The sequence below is a fragment of the Octopus sinensis genome, linkage group LG5 (genome assembly GCF_006345805.1).
Source record: "Octopus sinensis linkage group LG5, ASM634580v1, whole genome shotgun sequence".
Lineage (NCBI taxonomy): Eukaryota > Metazoa > Mollusca > Cephalopoda > Octopoda > Octopodidae > Octopus > Octopus sinensis.
The window spans coordinates 112,676,386-112,696,385 of record NC_043001.1 but is presented as its reverse complement, the minus strand read 5'-3'; positions in this window follow the sequence as shown (position 1 = coordinate 112,696,385).

The window sequence follows — 20,000 nt, the reverse complement described above, 5'->3', positions numbered from 1 at the left end:
TTGATCGGCACGAGGCTATAGAAGAAAACACTTGCCCAAGACACACACACACATATATATACAGTATGTGTATATATATACTGTGTGTATACTATATATGTGTGTGTATATATATATATATATATATACACACACACACAACGGGCTTCTTCCAGTTTCTGTCTACGAACTCTTCTAACAAAACTTTGATCGGTACAAGGCTATAGAAAAAACACTTGCCCAAGGTGCTACGCAGTGGAACTGAACCTGGAACCGTGTGGTTGAGAAGCAAGCTTCTTACCACACAACCAAACAATCATAATAGCATTTTGTTTCCATAGTCTTTAATGAATATATCAAATTGGTTAACCCAAATCTCTCAGTCCATGTCTAATGTCACGTCCTATTGTACCGTACTGACACTTAATGTTTCCTTTGTAGCTGTCATACGCATGCGTTGTTACAATTTCCCTCTTCTCTGGTCACCACATGACAATCGCTGCATGACTGGGTCTATATACTAACTCTGTTTTGGCTCGAACACGGCACCACCCTGTGAGAACGTGCTCGAACGTTTCCTCAAAAATTATTTCTAAAACCCATACTAAATCTCTGGCGCACGCACAACACACCCACGAGCATACACACATACACACACAGTCACGTACGTACGCACACAAACCCACATACACATACACTTTTGCAAGAAAATTGATGCACAAACAACACAATTCCTCGTCATATATACATGCAAAGAAGGATGTCAAAGGTCACATGATTGCACCCATTCTTCCTCTCTCTCTCTTCACTCTCTCTCCCTCTCTCTCATTCTCTCTCTCACTCTGTTCTTTCTTTCTCTTTCTGGTACTCACATAGATCCAGTCACATAAACACATATAGAATACTTCTAAAAACTAAAGTAATACAATACAGAATTATCACGTAATGAAAACACAGGTTATAAAACACACACACACACACACACACACACACAAAAAAAAAAACTTTCGAAAGTGTAAGACTTCATTTAGCATATTTGTCTCTCTCTAACCTTCCTCCTCCCTCTATCTGTCTGTTTATCTGTCTCTCTCGCTCTCTCTCTTCCTCGCTCTCCCTTTCTCTCACGTACACATGCACACACTAAAACAAACACCTTACTACACACACACACGCATAATTACACACTCACATCATAAAAAAGAATGGAGAATTATACATCTTCCAAATTTGTTTATCAGTGTTATTCTCATGGAATTCACATTAGATTCCAGTCCGACACGTGTTTCTTACATACATACATACATACATACATACATACATACAAACACACACACACATACATACATACATACATACATACATACATACATACATACATACATACAAACACACACACATACATACATACATACATACATACATACATACATACATACATACATACATACAAACACACACACATACATACATACACACATACATACATACATACATACATACATACATACATACATACATACAAACACACACACATACATACATACATACATACATACATACATACATACATACATACACACACACACATACATACATACATACATACATACACACACACATACATACATACATACATTTATGTGCGCACGTGTGTTTTTGACTTTGTGTTTGTGTTTATCCTCCACTACCGCTTGACAACCGGTGTTAGTGTGTTTACGTCTCAATAATGTAGCGGTTCGGCAAAAAGTGACCGGTAAAATAAGAACCAAACTTTCAAAAAAACAAAAGAAAAAAAAACAAAACAAAATAACAAAACCAAGGTACTAGGATCCATTTGACTAAACCTTTCAAACCGGTGCTCCAGCATGGTTGCAGTCCAATGAGTGAAATGAGTAAATGGTAAAAGACACATACATTTTAGAGATTGGTTGTTGGTTAAGAATTTCACTTCGAAACCACATGATTGAAGTTTCGATCCCGTTCCGTGGCGCTTAAGGAGAGTGTATTTACTTCTATAGTTTCGGATCAACTCATGCCTTATGAATTGAAAGCCCGTCGTATATGCACTGGCCTGCTCTCCTGTACCAATTTTTGTTCACATGGCATTGGTTACGTGTCGCGAAAGGCCTGGTTGGGAGCCCAACCTTCAGAGTTCTTTTATAGGGCTTTAAAAAAATCTGAAGGGCCGCTGCAATATGTGTGTGAATCTGAGAGGGGTATATGTTGAATAAAATCATAATTATCTGATCCTCCTGTGTCCACTCAAAACCAGGGACTTTTCAGCACCCACCTCATACACACACACACACGACACATTTACACACACATGCGCGCGCACAAACACACACACACGCACGCACGCACACACCACACGAGTAAGTGCTGAACAGTTCCTGGCTTTAAGTTTATTGCAAAAGGCCTTGTTGGAATCTCAGCCCGCTGAGTTCTTTTACAGCACTTTAAAAAAAAAACTGAAGGGCCGCGGCAATAAGTGTGTGAATCTGAGAGGAGAATATGTAGAATAAAATCATAATTAACTGAGCTTCTTGTATTTTCTTTTACCCAACACTAGAACCTTTCCAGTGCCTCCTCGTATAGTAGCCAAAGTATAGTTGGCCAAAGTCCCACTGAGTAAGACCGATCTCGGATCCGAACAATTGCCAAATGAGCTTCGTAAACCCCTTAATCAAACCGTCACTTTTTCCCCTCCCCTTAATTTAAACTTCACGAGGGTCAGATTTCCTTCCGTCCGAAGGTCGATAGTTTAAGTATAAGTAAAGCTGTGGGTCGTAATAATTGACTATACACCACTCCCTTAAGTATGGAGATCAGTTTATGTGACCACTCCCTTTAAGTAGAGGGGTCGGTTTGAATGAATTCGTTCTGCTCTTAAATATGTGGCATTGTTATAAAGGTTAGAAACCATTGTTGTTGTTGTAGTTATGCCGTCGTTGTCGCCGTTGTTATATTGTCTGCTTCACACGATACAATTCAAGCAAGCGCACACAAACATATACATGTACACACGCAAACGCTTACTCATACAAATACACAAAACGGCAGCCTCGCTCACTTATACACACTGTAATGAACAGACACACAAACAGACGGATTTTGACATGTAGTGACCAGAGAGTCTATAATTACAGGGGTCAGTTTTCATTCTGGCGACGTCACCATAGCAACCAAAAGCTACCGCAATAACAATTTCTTTAAGTCCTGACAATTTAGCTACTAATAAAATAGTTACTGCATTATTATTAGCCCATCCCCACGAACTTTGTGCCAAAATCTGAAACCATTATTATCATTGTTGTTGTTGTTGTTAAGGCGGCAAGCTGGCAGAACCGTCAGCATGCGGGGCAAAATGATTTCGTCCGTCTTTAGGCTCTGAGTACAAATTCTACCGATGCTAACTCTGGCTTTCATCCTTTCGGGGTCGATGAATAAATACAAGTTACGCACTGGGGTCGATGTAACTGACTGGTCTCCTTCCCCATAACAGTAATAATCTTTTCTACTAAAGGCACAAGGTCTGAAATTTTGGGGGACGGGACTAGTCGATTAGATCGACCCCAGTGCGTAACTGGTACTTAGTTTATCGACCTCGAAAGGATGAAAGGCAAAGTCTACCTCGGCGGAATTTGAACTCAGAACGTAACGGCAGACGAAATATCGCTAAGTATTTCGCCCGGCGCGCTAACGTTTCGGCCAACCTGCCGTCTTCGGCAATAGTAATAACAACAAAAACACCGTCACCATCATCATCATCATCACCATCATCATCACCATCATCATCACTGTCATCATCACTGTCATCATCAAAAGCAACAACAACGTCAAGAAGAGAAAAGCAGACAAAGAAAATAAAGAAGAGAACCGGTGAATAGAAATAAGAGAGAAGAAAAGAAGAGAAGGAAGAGAAGAGGAGGAAGATGAGGAAGAAAGGGGAAGAGGGGATGGAGGAGGAAAGATGAAGGGAAATATGTAGAAAAGAAGAAAAAGAAGGAAAACTTGGAGGTGGAGAAAAAGAAGAGGAATGCATAGGAGGAGGAGGAAAGGAATGAGGGGATGAGGAGGAAAAGAAGAGGAGTATGTAGAAGGAAGAAGAAGAAGAAGAAGAAGAAAGAAGAAGAAAAAGAAGAAGAAGGAGAAGAAGAAGAAGAGAGAAGAAGAAAAGAAGAAAAAAGAAGAAGAATAAAGAAGAAAAAAGAAGAAGAGAGATAAAGAAGAAGAAGAAGAAGAAGAAAGAAGAGAAGAAAAGAAGAAGAAGAAGAAGAAAAAAGAAGAAGAAGAAGAAGAGAAACGAAGAAGAAGAAGAAGACGAAGAAGAAGAAGAAGTTTGGATAAATGAGAAGACTCGCAACAGAAGACAAAAGGTAGGTGGTAGGTGGGGGGGGGGAGAAAATGAAAGAAGTGATTAATGTGAATAAGAAGAAAGATGGAGAAAGTGAGAGTGAGGGAGGTGGGGGTGAAGAAAGATGGGAAAAGGGAAGAAGATAAGGAGAAAAAGAAAAAGGTAGAAGAGAAATGAAAAGCTGTCGAAGGAGAAAACGAAGAAAGAGGTAAGAATGAAGAAGGAAAGAGAAAAAGAGAAAAGGTAGATTAACTAATAGAAGAAAAGGAGAAAGAAAATGAAGAGTCGGGAATAAGTAGATGAAGAAAAGTAAGAAGAAATGAAAAGCTGTCGAAGGAGAAAACGAAGAAGGAGGTAAGAATGAAGTAGGAAAGAGAGAAAGAGAAAATTGAAGAAAATGCGAGAGTAAAAGAAAACTGGACAAGAAGTATAGTGAAGAAAAGGAAGAAGAAAAAAATCAACAACAACAACAACAACAACAACAGTAGCAACAAGGAGATAAAATAAAAGGTCAACTGTAGTATTAACAAGAACAACGTAAAAATCAGACGAGAGAAAATGTCCGTGCGTGCGTGTGTGTTTGTGTGTACGCGTTTTGTCGTTGTTTCAGTGACTGAGAAATTTAGTTTGGCAATGTCAACATGTGTGGTCTGTTGAATAAATATTGGTCTCATCTGTAAACAGTGTCAGACATTGTTAGTGACAGACGAAATGTTTGCTTTTGGACTGATGCTGAAAAGGCACTTTCTGTTAGTGACCGGCAAAGTTGGTTGGTAACTAATACAAGCTTTAATCACACTGATGGCCGTTTTTATTGAATAAGTCATCTGAGGTTTTACTAAAAGACACGCGGAAGAATGGTACCAAATTTGTAAAGTACTTTTAAAGCCGTTATGCGATAGCCGCACAAAATGCTTGATACCAATTATTGTATTTATAATCGTTATTTATTTTATTGGTGTGAATTGGATTTATAGCAATTACTCTCATTCTCTTAATATATAAGTGTGTATGTGTATGTGTGTGTGTGTGTGTGTGTGTGTAGGAAGAGAGGGAGAGAGAGAGAGAGAGAGAGAGAGAGAGAGAGAGAGAGAGAAAGAAAGAGAGATAAAACTGTTTGGGTTAGAAATACGAAATATATATACACGTATACATGTAAATAGAGAAAGCAAAGCCTGTACATTTTCAGACGATGAATATTCATGCGTGTACGTGTGTGTGTGTGTGTGTATGTGTGTGTGTGTGTGTGTATGTGTGTGTGTGTATGCATACATACATACAAATTTATAAATAAATATATGATTTCTTTATTGCCCACAAGGGGCTAAACATAAAGGAGACAAACAAGGACAGACGAAGAGATTGAGTCGATTATATCGTCCCCAGTGCGAAACTGGTACTTCATTTATCGACCCCGAAAGGATGAAAGGCAAAGTTGACCTCGGCGGAATTTGAACTCAGAACGTAACGACAGACGAAATACCGCTAAGCATTTCACCCGGTGCGCTAACGTGTCTGCCACCAGACTAGAGCTATGTGGCCGCGTACGGAGCCATGTAAGCATTGATGTTCAGCCCATCTTTTTTCAGTCAATTGTTTAGGTTTATTATTTATGTTATTATTGTTATTATTGATATTATTATTATTGTTATTGTTACTTTATTATTGTAATTATTGTTTTCGTTATTATTGCAATATTTATGCAGAAATCAACATTTGCAATTTCAACTACTCGTGGGTTTTGTTTGAGATTTTTTTAAGCAGGTTTCCATGACAACAATAATGATGATGAGGATGATGATGATGATAATAATAATAATAATAATAATAATAATAATCATAATAATAATAATAATAATGGAACTATATTATTATATAAATAATATATGTAGGTATGGTGGAAGTTAACTCGTAACTGAGTAAGACCACGTCGTAAACACAGTACTCATTGAGTCCGTGCAAAAAAATTCCGACAGTCGAGGAAGTTCCTGTGCGTGAATTTGTTTTGAGTGAATAAAGTAAGTAAATGCTGCACAGCGCTGAAATTCCTTTTCCTCGCAGACAGCTGAAAAACCAGTGGCACCACAAGAGGTTGAGAGGATCAGAAACCAACAATACTCCAGGTTATTGCTATACAAGTTTTACCTTCTCCTAGAAGGAAGTACTAACGAAAGCTGGGGGCGGGCTCCTTCACTCCAAGTATTTCACATGCTATAATAGGAGCACTCCGTCGGTTGCGACGATGAGGGTCCCAGCTGATACGATCAACGGAACAGCTTGCTCGTGATATTAACGTGCAAGTGGCTGAGCACTCCACAGACACGTGTACCCTTAACGTAGTTCTCGGGGATATTCAGCGTGACACAGAGAGTGACAAGGCTGGCCCTTTGAAATACAGGTACAAGAGAAACAAGAAGAAAGAGCGAGAGAAAGTTGTGGTGAAAGAGTACAGCAGGGTTCACCACCACCCCCTGCCGGAGCCTCGTGGAGCTTTTTTAGGTGTTTTCGCTCAATAAATACTCACAATGCCCGGTCTGGGAATCGAAACCGCGATCCTCCGACCGCGAGTGCGCTGCCCTAACCACTGGGCCATTGCGCCTCCATTTCACATGCTAATTAACTCATAGCTGGGATCCCAGCAGCAATTTATCTATTGCTATATTTCGGTCCAGTTTGAAACCCAACAGCAGAATGCCTTTCCACTTTAGAATCTAAAAACCAATCTTTTTCACTTTAACACGCAACAGAAAGTGTTTTCTTCTTTGAAACCCAACAACGGCGAGCTGGCAGAATCGTTAGCACGCCGGGCGAAATGCTTAGCGGTATTTCGTTTGTCGTTACGTTCTGAGTTCAAATTTCGCCGAGGTCGACTTTGCCTTTCATCCTTTCGGGGTCGATAAATTAAGTACCAGCTACGCACTGGGGTCGATGTAATCGACTTAATACCTATGTCTGTCCTTGTTTGTCCCCTCTGTGTTTAGCCCCTTGTGGGTAGTAAAGAAATAGGCATTTCGTTTGTCGTTACGTTCTGAGTTCAAATTTCGCCGAGGTCGACTTTGCCTTTCATCCTTTCGGAGTCGATTAAATAAGTACCAGTTACGCACTGGAGTCCATGTAATCGACTTAATCCCTTGTTTGTCCCCTCTAAGTTTAGCCCCCTTGTGGGTAATAAAGAAATAAGAAACTAACTTTTAATGACGGTGCCCCAGCATGGTCACAGCTGAAGAGCTGAAACTAGAAAACATAAAACATAAACCAGTCTCTTTTCGCTTTAACTGTAGAATTAAATTTTATGGCTATTTTGATAATCTTTTCAACTATAGGCACAAGGCCTGAAAGTTGATTACATCGACTGCAGTACGTAACTGGTACTTATTTAATCGATGAAAGGCAAAGTCGACCTCTGCGGAATTTGAACACAGAACGTAAAGACGAACGAAATAACACTAATCATTTTTGCGGCGTGCTAACGATTCTGCCAGCTCGCAGCCTTTATTTTAAGAATGATGTTAAATGTCTACCAAGAAATAGAATTGGTATTTTCTGCAAGAAATGTTGCCGCAGAAAATTTGACAGATCTTTTATCTTTTATTTGTTTTACTTGTTTTAGTCATTAGACCGCGGCTATGCTGGGGCACCGTCTTGAAGAACTAATCCACCCCTGTACTTATAATCTGTTTTTTCTTTAAAGCCTGGTATTTTTTCTATAAGTACCTTTTGCCCAACTGCTAAGTCACAGGGACGTAAACACACCAACACACCGGTTGTCAAACGGTGGTCACACGCACACAAACAAACAAACACACACACACACACACACACACACCACACACACACACACACAGAGATTTATATTCTCTATCTGAATTAAATGTCTTTTTCGAGTGATGCTAAATGTTTTGCTTTTGCATTTTTTACTTTAATCTACTACGGGCTTCTTTTTTAGTTTCCGTCTACACACACACACATATGTGTGTACATATGTATATATGTGCATATGTGTGTATAATGTATACATATGTATGCGTGTATGCCTATTGTATACCGAGTTTCCGTCTCACAAGGTTTTGGTCGGCCTGAGGCTACAGTGACCAAGGTGTCACACAGTGGGACTGAATCCGGAGTCATGCACTGGGAAGCAAACTTCTTACCACACAGCCACTCCGGCACCTATATCCCAATAAAAAAAAAGAAGATAATTCCAAACTTAACATTCCTCAACAAAAGATAGATTAGTATATAAAACTGTTTTTCCGTAGCCAAGGGTAATGAAATTTTGAGTGGCTGTATCTGATTTCCGCTGTAACAAAAAAAAAAAGAAAAAAAAAAGAAAAGAAAAAGGGTTTAAGACCCAACACTCCAATGCCTTTCCCCTATAATATCCAACAACCAGTGGCTTTCCGCATTAAGACCCCGAACAGTCAGTGCTTTTCATTTAAATCCCAGTAGGCAGTGTCTTCCTATTCCCAAAACCCAGCAGCCAATATCTTCCCATTCCATATCCAACAGCTTGTGTCGTCTTCCAAATTCCAGACTCGCTCAGTTGTCTGTCCTAGAACAGCAACGATATTTCAAGCCTGTCACTGCACCGCCGCCCCCACCGTGACCCCTACCGCCGTCGCACGCACCCATCCGCTGCTCCTACAGTTAGATTTATGTCCATTGTTGTAAATATGTATCTTATGTGTGGTATGCATGGTATGTTGCATAGTGTAGTGTAGTGTACAATAGTGTCTCGACGTGTCATGTGTGTATATATATTGCTGTGTGTGTGTGTGTGTATACATATGTATGAATGTGTTGATTTATATGTGTACTTATATGTATATTCGCGTGCATGTATGTGTGTATATTTGTACGTTTGTGTGTATGCGTGTTAGTGGAAGAATTTAATCTCATTTTGAATATGAAACTAAGAAAAAAGTCATCGTCGTCGTCATTCTCATTATTATTATTATTGTTATTATTATTATTATTATTATTATTATTATTATTATTATTATTATTATTATCATCATCATCATCATCCTCATCATCATTATTGTTGTTATGGAAACCTGCTTAAAAAAATCTCAAAAAAAAAACCCACGAGTAGTTGAAATTGCAATGTTGATTTGTTGAAATTTCTGCATTAATAATTTTTGCAATAATAACGAAAACAATAATAACAATAATAAAGTAACAATAACAATAATAATATCAATAATAACAATAATAACATAAATAATAAACCCAACAACTTCAACGAAACAACAACAACAGTAACAATAATAATAAAGATGGCGAGAACAACGTAGTTGCCTAACTTTGACTGATGAGTAAAATAAAAGAGACACAGGTGTAGTCCATTTAATCTCTTCAGTCCATGATTGGTGTATATTTTATCATCTTCAGTGAGATTTGAACTCAGAGCCTAAAGAACTGTAACTGGGGAACAATGGAATGGCAGAATCGGTAGAATGTCGGCCGGCACAAATACCTATTTCTTTATTACCCACAAGGGGCTAAACATAGAGGGAACAAACAAGGACAGACATAGGTATTAAGTCGATTACATCGACCCCAGTGCGTAACTGGTACTTAATTTATCGACCCCGAAAGGATGAAAGGCAAAGTCAACCTCGGCGGAATTTGAACTCACAACGTAATGACAAGCGAAATACCTATTTCTTTATTACCCACAAGGGGCTAAACACAGAAGGGACAAACAAGGATATACATAGGTATTAAGTCGATTACATCGACCCCAGTGCGTAAGTGGTACTTAATTTATCGACCCCGAAAGGATGAAAGGCAAAGTCGACCTCGGTGGAATTTGAACTCAGAACGTAACGACAAGCGAAATACCTATTTCTTTATTACCCACAAACAAGGACAGACAAACAAGGACAGACATACCTATTTGACCCCAGTGCGTAAGTGGTACTTAATTTATCGACCCCGAAAGGATGAAAGGCAAAGTCGACCTCGGCGGAATTTGAACTCAGAACGCAACGCAGACGAAATACCGCTAAGCATTTCGCCCGGCGTGCTAACGTTTCTGCCAGCTCTCCGTTGGTACCGGCTGTTTACGTTATAAGTTCAAATCCAGTTGAGGTCGACGTTACTCTTTCATTTTTTTTCAGAGTTGAAAACGACAAAAATAAAAGAGAAAATACTATGGCCGATGTAGTCGACTGTCTCTTTCCTGGTCTTGTATCTATATTAGAATCATTATTGTTATTGGCGGGTTAGTGGAATCGTCATAGCATCCAACTAAATGCCTTGTGGTATTTAGACAGACACTTTTATTCTTTCTTTTATTCTTTTATTCTTTTACTTGTTTCAGTCATTTGACTGCGGCCATGCCGGAGCACCGCCTTTAGTCGAGCAAATCGACCCCGGGACTTATTCTTTTTAAACCCAGTACTTATTCTATCGGTCTCTTTTGCCGAACCGCTAAGTAACGGGGACGTAAACACACCAGCATCGGTTGTCAAGCAATGCTAGGGGGACAAACACAGACATACACACACACACATATATATATATAAACATATATACGACAGGCTTCTTTCAGTTTCCGTCTACCAAATCCACTCACAAGGCATTGGTCGGCCCGGGGCTATAGCAGAAGACACTTGCCCAAGATGCCACGCAGTGGGACTGAACCCGGAACCATGTGGTTGGTTAGCAAGCTACTTACCACACAGCCACTCCTGCGCCTTTATATTTTGAGTTAAAATTGTATTATGGTCAAATTTGCCGCTCATTTTACTAGAGTCGATAAAATAGAGAACAGGTTGAGTATTGCGGTCGATCTGTTCCATGATGTAATGGGCTGGGTATGATACAATTCGAACCCAAGTTACCGGAGAGCAAATGAATTGACACACCTGTGAGAGTAAGTAAACCGAGACCAAATTAGTATTGATTGTCTATCTACCTGTAACAGCCTATATTGTTGTCAGCGCAACACATACATACATATCCGTGTTTCTTTTCTGTGTATCTTTCTGTTGAAGAGCGTAGGCTCGAAACGTAAAAGACTTGTTTTATTTATATTCCTGAGCGCCATACTAATACAATTGTTTGTTTGTATTCCACCTGCCTTCGTCTTTTGTTTATTTCCGTAAACCTGCCTTCGTCTTTTGTTTATTTTCATAAAGCTATCCTTTTATTTACACACATATACAATCTTTGTCACTCTTTCTCTCTCTCCCCTCTTTCCCTCATACACACAATCTGTCTCTATCTGTATGAGTATCTTTATCTCTAAGCTGACCCATCAAATAGAAAAACCGCCAAAGAGGAAGAAGACTCAGTCCGATCTTTGACCGTGTCTGTAACTCTGCCTTCCAGATACAAGACAAGGTCACACATTTAGAAAAGGAAAGCGGATATCGTCGATTAAAATGACCCTTCTCAGCAATACATTGTTGCTACTTAATTTATTGATACCGGAATATTCTGAACCCGAAACTAATAAAAAAAAAATTTCGACAAAACACAGACTTCTGAAGAAACACTTCACATAACTACATACAACCTTTAAAGAATCCCAACGTCTACATATTTGCAGACAAATCGAAGAATATATTTGAGCTAAATATCACCACATACTCTTAACCAGGGGTTCTCAACCAGTTTTATTTTACTTATGGACTCCTTTGATTCCTATTTTACTTGGATGGACCATCGTAGCAAATCGATGTTTAAAAAATCTCATTGTACAATTATAATTAAACACCCTTACACGCATTTAGTGACGAATATATTTTTCCTTTATGATACGACATTGCTCATGGCTATTTATATTAATTTATATATATATATATATGTGTGTGTGTGTGTGTGTGTCTGAGTGTGTGTGTGTGCGTATATATATATATATATATAATTTTTATAATTATGGGTATAATTATAATTAGGGTTCAGCAAAAAAATTTGCTTCACCACATACCGAAATTTAGAATTATACTCATAATTATAAAAATTATTGTTTAAATTTACTGAAATGGTTCTTTTAACATGCCGAAACTACTTGGTAAAATTATTAATTAATAAATTAATGATTTTACCCTTATTATATATATTATATATATATATATATATATATATATATATAGATATATGCGAGAACACAGTTCTGCCTCTCGAATACCCCTCACAAGTTTTGATCAACACAAAGCTTTGACAGAAGACAATTTTCCAAGGTGCCTCGCAGTGGGATCCAACACGGGTCCATTTGGTTGCGAAGCCAATGTCTGAACCACACAACCACGCCTACCAATACATATGCATACATGTATGTATATACATATATTATTATAAGCACACACACACACACATATATATATATATACGTATATATGTGCATGTGTGTGTATAATACGTACACATGTATGCGTCTATGCCTATTGTACGAAGAGTTGGACGCCTGCAAATAGGGCATGTCTAGCGTAAAACCGTGACCCTTTATGTATAGTGCGCATGCGTGTGTGAAACACGCATGGGTCATAGTTTGTCTAATGTTACGATTGACTTAACGAACAAATGAAATGGAAAGCTGTTTACTATAGAGACACACAATCATTCCCCCTTAATACACATGGTCATCAACATTATATGTATAAATACATAAATACATACATATATATGTATATGTACGTATGTATGTATGCATGTATGTATACGCGTACACATATGTATATACATATATACATATATATGTATGTATATGAATATATGTATTCATGCAAAGCGCATATAAAAACACATATACGTAATTGGAAAATGGGAATCGCATCTATTTACATGAATACGACTTCTGTTCATCTTTGCAATTAATATATCTGCACATTTTAGGATAGATAGATAGATAGATAGATTAGATAGATAGATAGATAGACAGACAGACAGGCAGACAGATAGATAGATAGACAGATAGATAGATAGATAGATAGATAGATAGATAGTAGATAGATAGATAGACAATACAGATAGATGCATGAGAGAGAGAGAGAGAGAGAGAGAAAGAGTGAGGAGGAAGATTGAGAGAGAAAGGGACACAGAGAGACAGAAAACAGACAGACAGACAGACAGATAGACAGACAGACAGACAGACAGACAGACAGACAGACAGACAGACAGACAGATAGATAGATGGATGGATAGATAGATAGACAGATAGATAGATAAATAGATAGATAGATAGATAGATAGATAGATAGATAGATAGATAGATAGATAGATAGATACATAGATAGACAGACATAGATGGAGAGAGGCAGATTATATGTATAAATATATATATATAATAGATAGATAGATAGATAGATAGATAGATAGATAGATAGATAGATAGATAGATAGATAGATAGATAGATTGAGATAAGTAGGTTGAAAGATCGTAATTAAGGCAATCCTATCACACCTACATTTGTATATGAATGTTCATTGTTCCGTATAGCAGATTCTGTTCGCTGCAACTATGTGTTCAGTCAACTGTAACCATACATAGCAACAACCGCCCCCACCCTCCAACCAGTCCAACCTTTCACCTTACAATTCAAGGTTGTCTGACCTCACTCTTTCTACCGTTGTATTGATGGTGTATGCAGGGCTGGTAAGTCTTGTTGCTGTTGATGCTGATGCTGGTGATGCTTATGTTGGAGTGGGGATGGGTCGATGATGGTGTAGCCGAAGTCCAATTAAGTTCCTACCCAGACACTGGCATGCTGTCCCATGTTCACTCACGGGTGGAATCTTGCAGTTAGATTCTCAGTGGGAGGTGCTGTTCAAATTCATAATAGCTTTCCACCCCCATACTAACAGCTTATCTAATATATTATTATATTACGTACATTAAAATACACACACACACACACACATGCATATGTACATACACATACATACACACACACAACTATATATACATGTATGCATGCATATATGTGTTTCCAGTTGTTATACATGACCCCATTTTGTTTCCCAGACGAACGATACCAAGTTTTTCCTGTTCCAAAATCCTAATGACTACAGAAAAACTTGCGTGACGAATTAGATTTATTCACGTCTATTCTTCTGTTCTATTCCCCTTAACGATAATTGTCACTCAGGTTTTCACTATTATTTTGTTATATACTTCCACGGATACACATATACACACATACATGTATATAAATATATGTATGAACATCTATCTATCTATAATTATAATTATACATATATATAATTATAATTACGTAGTAATACTTCAACAAGTAGAAAAGCAGTCGATCAGCTAAGAGGTTAAGATAATGTTTTAATAAAAAGTCACTAAGCGCAGGAGTGGCTGTGTGGTAAGTAGCTTGCTAACCAACCACATGGTTCCGGGTTCAGTCCCACTGCGTGGCATCTTGGGCAAGTGTCTTCTGTTATAGCCCCGGGCCGACCAATGCCTTGTGAATAGATTTGGTAGACGGAAACTGAAAGAAGCCCGTCGTATATATGTATATATATATATGTATGTGTTTGTGTGTCTGTGTTTGTCCCCCTAGCATTGCTTGACAACTGACGCTGGTGTGTTTACGTCCCCGTCACTTAGCGGTTCGGCAAAGGAGACCGATAGAATAAGTACTGGGCTTACAAAGAATAAGTCCCGGGGTCGATTTGCTCGACTAAAAGGCGGTGCTCCAGCATGGCCGCAGTCAAATGACTGAAACATGTAAAAGAGTAAAAGAGTAAAGAGTAATCTTGTTAATTATAGACACCCAGAATTTCCGGGTCGAAATAATAATTTATTTCGCCATTTTCCAAGACCGTTTCTCAGCTGTCTTCAGAGCAAGTAACGTTTAAACAAGAGACGCTGCTAAAGAAGAAGACAAGAAGAAGAACACAAGGGAGATAACTAACGTTATGGAAGCACTCCGTCGGTTACGACGACGAGGGTTCCAGTTGATCCGATCAACGGAACAGCCTGCTCGTGAAATTAACGTGTAAGTGGCTGAGCACTCCACAGACACGTGTACCCTTAACGTAGTTCTCGGGGATATTCAGCGTGACACAGAGAGTGACAAGGCCGGCCCTTTTGAAATACAGGTACAACAGAAACAGGAAGTAAGAGTGAGAGAAAGTTGTGGTGAAAGAGTACAGCAGGGATAACCACCATCCCCTGCTGGAGCCTCGTGGAGCTTTAGGTGTTTTCGCTCAATAAACACTCACAATGCCCGGTCTGGGAATCGAAACCGCGATCTTATGACCGCGAGTCCGCTGTCCTAACCACTGGGCCATTGCGCCTCCACACTAACGTTATAATAGTTCGATGGCAAACAGACGTCAGCAAGATGTTAATGGTTTACCTAATATCCAGTGGCCTACTTTTAAATTCCGACAAGATGTATTTCTTAAAATGTAGACATACAAAAAAAAAATCTTTCGCTGGAATTTACGTATTCGTTAGAGGTTCTAAAGTTTTTTTAAGAGGTGCAGTTTTTCAAGAGAACATACGAAGGGACCAGTTTCGACATCAAATGGAGAAGTCTTCTCCAAAACCAGACGCTATATTAACGGGCCCAAGTGTTCAGTATAGGCCCACTTTAATCATACTACTACTACTGCTACTACTACTACTACTACTACTACTACTACTATACTACTACTACTACTACTACTACTACTACTACTAATAATAATAATAATAATGTGAAGGCGCATGGCTCAGTAGTTAGAGCGTCGAGCTTACGATCGTGAGGCTGGGAGTTCGATTCTCGGACCGGGCTGCGTGTTGTGTTCCTGAGCAAGACACTTTATTTCACGTTCCTCCAGTTCACTCAGCTGTAGAAATGAGTTGCGATATCACTGGTGCCAAGCTGTATCGGCCTTCTTGGATAATATCAGTGGTGTGGAGAGTGGGGGCTGGTATGCATGCGCGACTGCTGGCCTTCCATAAACAACCTTGCCCGGACTTGTGCCGCGGAGGGTAACTTTCAAGGTGCAATCCCATGGTCATTCATGACCGAAGTGGGTCTCACCTCCTCCAATAATAATATTAGTTTTAAATTTTGGCACAAGGCCAGTAATTTCGGGGGAAGGGTAAGTCGATTATATCGGCACCAGTACTCAACTGGTACTTATTTTTGCGACCCCAGTACTCAAATTGTGCTTATTTTATTGACTCCGAAAAGATGAAAAGCAAATCTACCTCGGCGGAATTTGCACTCAGACAGAAAAGACGGATGAAATGGTGATTAAACATTTTGTTCGGCGTGCCAACGATTCCGCCAGCTCGCCGTCTTAACAACAATAACAACAATAGAATAATAATAATAATAATAATAATAATGATAATAATAATAATAATGATGATAATAATGATAATAATAATAATAATAATAATAATAATAATATAATAATAATAATAATAATAATAATAATAATAATTGGGTCAAGTACGATCTTGAATGGTACGAGTATAAATCAAAAGGCTCCACTGAGAATTATAAGTGCAAGATCTTGTGGGATTTTACAATCCGATGTGATTCGGTGATTAATGCTCGGAGACTAGAAACTGTTGTAGTTGACAAAATGATGAGGCAAACCAAAATCATAGATATTGCCATACATGGAGCTACACGAATAGATGACAAAGAACTGGAAAAGATTGAGGAGTTCGATCCACTAAAAGATGAGATTGTACGGATGTGGGTGTTGAAGAAAGTAACTGTCATTCCAGTAGTTGTAGGAACTCTAGGAGCATTAAAGACCAGGTTTTAAAGAATTCGTTAGAGTAATTCGGATTGACATGAGGGTAGAACATGCTCATAAAACTGCTCTATTGGGGAGAGCGAAGATTTTGGGACTGGCACTTGAATGTTGAGTATCATGGAAGAAAACCTTGTGGGACCCTTGACAACAGAATGTCAAGAATTAACCGGAGCAAGTGAAATCAAGATGGCGATGATGATGCTAGTGATGATGATGGTGGTGGTGACGATGGTGGTGGTGATGGTAGTGGTGATGGTGGTGGTGATGATAGTGATGGTGATGATGATGGTTGTGGTTATGGTGGCGGCGCTGATAGTGATAATGGTAGTACCGGTGGTGGTAGTGGTGGTGGTGATGATGGTGGTGGTGGTGAGGCTGCTAATAATTGTGATATTGTCGTTGGTAGTGTTGATGGTAGCATTGGCGATGGGGGTATTGGGGTTGACGTTAGTGATGTGGTGATGGTGTTGAAGTAATAGTAATGGTTGGTGGTAGTGAGAGGAATTATTCAAGAGAGATGGTTGGATAAAGCGGGACGACATGATCATGATGAGGTAGGCAGTGGGAATATCGTGAAAAAAAAGAATGTTTCGTTTGGGCTCTTGTGCTGAGTTCAGTTCTGTCCAAAAGACTTGGACACTTGACAGGTGTGATGTGACTTGGGAGCTCTTCCTAAACAATTTCACCACCACCACCATCGTCATTGTCGTTATCATCATCATCATCATCATCATCCTCCTCCTCCTCCTCCTCATCCTCATCATCCTCATCATTACCATCATCACCAAGACGACGACGACGACCACCACCATCATCATCACAAGCACCACCATTATCATCGCCATCATCATCATCATCATCATCATCATCATCATCATCATCATCATCACAAACACCACCCATCATCATCAATATCACTACCACCACTGTCATCATCATCATCATCATCATTATCAACAACATCTTCATCAAAAGCACCACCATCATCACCGACATTATCACTAATACTCCCCCATCATCATCAGCATCATCATCATCATCATCATCACCATCATCTTTATCATCACCGCCACACCACTACCATTTCCAACACAAATACCACCAGCACAACCACAACCATCCACCACAACCATCTACCACCACGATCTCTACCGCCCGAGTGACCCCTCCCCGTTACCCCCACTACATTCATCACATGTCTTTTCTCCCCACCTTCTCCACCTCACCCATTCATGTAATTCATGTAATCAGACACGCCCCCTAATTCAAACATTGACTCGTCGTCTACCGTCGCTGGTTACATGTGAACTGAGGGTGGAGCGTGGAAGGGCGAGTAAATATCGATGGCGGTTGGGAGAGGGAAAGAGGGAGGAAATAGTAAGGAAAACTAAGCGAGAAAGAGAGAGAGAGAGAGAGAGGCAGAGAGAGAGAGAGAGAGGTTGTGTGTGTGTGTTTGTAGAGAGAGAGTGAGAAGTGGAGAGAGAGTGTTTGCGAGAAGATAGCATCAGGGGAAAAAAAACGAAAAGGAAGAGAGGTGTCTGGGGATATGTTATAACAACTGAAATAGAAAATCCAATTTAAACGAAGGGAAAATGTTGTGAACACACATACACACACACATACACACACATACATAGAGGCTAAGAGAAAGATGGATAGATAGAAAGAGATTTTGGTTATATGTGTGTGTATATATATGGTGTGTGTGTCTATATATATATATATATATATATAATATATATATATATATATATATATATATATATATCGTTTGGGTATGGTAGATGAGTTCGGCAAAATTTTGATTCAGATAATATGGTACCAGAATTTAGTACGGTATTATCCATACAATTTCAAGATAAGGTAATGCAGTACGATCGTTTCACGCAACTCCATTTAATTGAACAATCTCTCATTCTCTTTTTTTTTCCTCTCTCTCTCTCTCTCTCTCTCTCTATATATATATATATATATATATATATAGAGAGAGAGAGAGAGAGATTTTAAGATTGAGAGATGTAAAGATATAGATAGATAAACAAACATATACAGTGCAGGATCTCCGTCGGTTTTGGTAATGGTCTTACAGTTAGTTGGTCGATCAACTAAATTTCTAAATTTCTACTCCCGAAATTCGTGAAATCAACGAATGAATGGCTGAGTATACCAATAGTAGTTTGTATCATTTTAAAAAATCGTTATCTTTCACTTGTGTCAGTCATTGAACTGCGGTCATACTGGTACATTGCTTTGAAGGGTTTAATCGAAGAAATCGACTCCAGTACTTTGTTTTTTGTTGTTTATAAACCTGGTATACTTTCGATAGTTTTGCTGAACCGTTAAGTTACTACGATGCAAACAAACCGACTCCGGTTGTCAATTAGTGAGGTGGGGACAACACAGAAACACACGTGCCTGTGCGCGCACGCTGCAATATCATATACATATATATATGTGTGTGTGTGGAGGCGCAATGACCCAGTGGTTAGGGTAGCGGACTCGCGGTTTCGATTCCCAGACCGGGCGTTGTGAGTGTTTATTGAGCGAAAACACCTAAAGCTCCACGAGGCCCCGGCAGGGGGTGGTGATCCCTGCTGTACTCTTTCACCACTCTTTCTTCTGTTGGCCTGCTCGCTTAGCCAGCGGGGTGGCGTTATTTGAAGGCTAAAACAATGCGAAGCGCATTGTGACCAGCGATGTGTAGCAACATCTGATAGTCTGGTCGGTCACGGTGATCACGGTGATATATATATATATACATATATATATATGCAACGTGCTTCTTTACAGTTTCCGCCTACCAAATCTACTCACAAAGCTTTGGTTGGCCACCGGAGATATAAGTAGAAGACAATTGACCAAGGTGCAACGCAGTAAGATTGAACCGGGAATCATGTGGTTCTGGAGCAAACCTCTTACCACACTAAGTGTCAATGGT